The sequence below is a fragment of the Elephantulus edwardii genome, unplaced genomic scaffold (assembly GCF_000299155.1).
Source record: "Elephantulus edwardii isolate Elephantulus edwardi_28Jun2011 unplaced genomic scaffold, EleEdw1.0 scaffold00215, whole genome shotgun sequence".
Lineage (NCBI taxonomy): Eukaryota > Metazoa > Chordata > Mammalia > Macroscelidea > Macroscelididae > Elephantulus > Elephantulus edwardii.
Window position 1 is genome coordinate 1,825,745 of NW_006399965.1, and position 2,494 is coordinate 1,828,238.

The window sequence follows — 2,494 nt, forward strand, 5'->3', positions numbered from 1 at the left end:
GACATGAAAATAGAATGCATTTTTCTTTAAAGAGTATTTTGAGGAAAACCTGGAAAATATATGCTATAAAAAGGAGGTGCATCTTTGGATCAGTTTTGTTCCTTATATCATAGGAATGTGATTCAAACAAACTCCAAATGCCTCCAGCCATCCCCTGGTCAGAGCTGTATTTTGAGAGAGCACATGCTTTGGACCTAAAAGATTAGAGGAGTTTGCACAGTCCTTACTGTGAGGGCTTCTTGTAACCCTAGATCCTTTCTGCTGAGAGTTAACATTTAGAAGTTGCCACTTGTAGAGCCTAGACCTGAGCAGAAACCACTTGGCCAACCCCAAGGTGTTCTCTTGAACCAAGTGCTGTTGGTACTGCCCTCACACAGGATAACCCAGTCCTGCCACATTCTTCCAGAGCCACAAGTTGACCTAGGTTCCTGGGTTCGCTGAGAGTGGAGCCGGGAACCCTGAAAAGCTACCAAGAAAGTGTATAAGGAAAAAAGAATTGTCATTTTAACCATTTTTAAGAATACAAGTCAGTGAGACATTAATTACATTCACCGTATTGTATTACAATTATAATTATTTATTTTCATATTTATTTATCACCTCAAACAGAAATTCAATATATTTTTAGCTTTAATTCCTGGTCTTTCCTTTTTCAGTTCCTGGTAAATAGGAATAAAACTTGGTATCTATACAGTCGCCTGCCCTAGACATTTTCTGGATATGGAGCCATACAATATTCTTATGTGTCTGCCTTTCTCTAAGCATGTTTTCAAGGTTCATCTACGTTGAAACATGCATCATGACTTCATTTCTGTTTTTTGTTGAGTGATATTACACTATATGTTATGTAGTCCTCTAATATTGCAATCATAGAAAGTGGATGACTTCAATAAACATGAATTTATTCTCAGAGTTTAGGGTGCTCAAATCTGGAGTGTCAGCTCTGGGAAAAGGCTTTCTCGTTATGCCAGCTCTAGGATAAAGTCCTTGCCTCCTCTCAACATCTATGGATCTTGTTTCCCTTGGAGATCTCTGTGTGTCTTGGCATCAAATCCCCTGGGTCTAGGAAATTCTCAGCATAGGGTCCCTGGGTCCAAAGGACACATTCTGTTCTCAGCTCTACTTTCTTATCATTCAGAGCTCTCTGGTCTTTTCTCATTAGTTTAATCTTTTTTTATGTCTTGAAAGATATTGACACAGTTCCAGGGACGGAAGTAGCAGTAGCCATCCATGACGGCTGTGGGGCTGGAAGGCCAAATGCCAGAATAGGAGCTGGGCCTGTGCCCAGAATCTCGGTGACCACTGCTGCAGCACGCCTTGCACCATGGCCACCTCCGCCACCTCCTCCAAGCATTTTGAGAAGTTGCACAAAATCTTCCGTGGCCGTCATGAAGATCTACAGGGTGTGCCCGAGTGGCTGCTGGAGACGCCGGGGACAAAGAGAAGAAGGTGATCAGAGATTTTGATGAAAAGCAACAAGAAGCAAATGAAAAACTGGCAGAGATGGAGGAAGAACTACGTTATGCTCCCCTATCTTTCTGTAAACCCGTGATGTACAAACCTTGAACCGACCAGAAAAACCTTGCCAAACTTTATCTGAAAATGAGAAGCACACCTTTGACAGTCACATCTGGGGGTGGAGGAGACCTGAAATTCAGCACATATGCTGTGGAGAATGAGTACATGAATCAACTACAGTCTCAAAGGGCACTGACAGCTTGAACTGGGCCACCCAGAGTACTGAGCATTCTCATCAGATTTTCCAGAGACTGATGAGATTGGCTTAGCAATCACAGAGGAGCTGGGAGCAACGAGACCAGCTGGAGCAGAACAAGTGCAGACTGGTAACACAGATGGAAACGTGAGCAAAAGTCAGAAGATTCTCCAGTCAATGTCCAGAAAAGTGTTGCTTTCCATTGTCATTTTACTGGAGCTCATCATCGTGGGATGCCTGGTTTATCACAAATTCTTTTGCAAGAACGGAACTTCGTATAAAGGAGTTATAGACCATAACTTTGACTCTCTGAATGAATATTAGGAACATGGAATAAACTGAGTTGCTGCTATGGGCTAACAGTCTTAGGAGGTACTGTACCTCCAAACTGGGAGGAGAGAGGGAAGGTGGAGAACCATTTAAATATGAAGGAACAACAAGACCAGAATGTTATACCAAGGTAATAAATGCTGTTTACAGCATGTTTTAAAAAAGAGAGAGCGCAAAAGATTGACACACCTTAATCCAGTCAAGTTTATCTGGCCTTATTCATTTATAAGGTTGTTTACAACATACAGAAGAATTATATCAGATCACAAAATAAAGGATAATTATATGCAATCATAAGATAAGAATTGTACGTAAGCTTGCTTGGCCTAACCAGGTAAACTCATATTTTAAAGAGAGTGATACGATTCAGTTCATAATATATAAACCTCATTTGCTTATCCATTCGTCTATTGATGGACACCTTAGTTAGAAGATCTGGGGAGGCAGACA

At 41.3% G+C, this 2,494-nt stretch overlaps 1 pseudogene; it reads left to right on the forward strand.

The window, feature by feature from the left end:
* The first annotated feature begins 1,324 nt into the window (after positions 1-1,324).
* Positions 1,325-2,038, forward strand: LOC102845378 (annotated as a pseudogene).
* Positions 2,039-2,494: the final 456 nt, after the last annotated feature.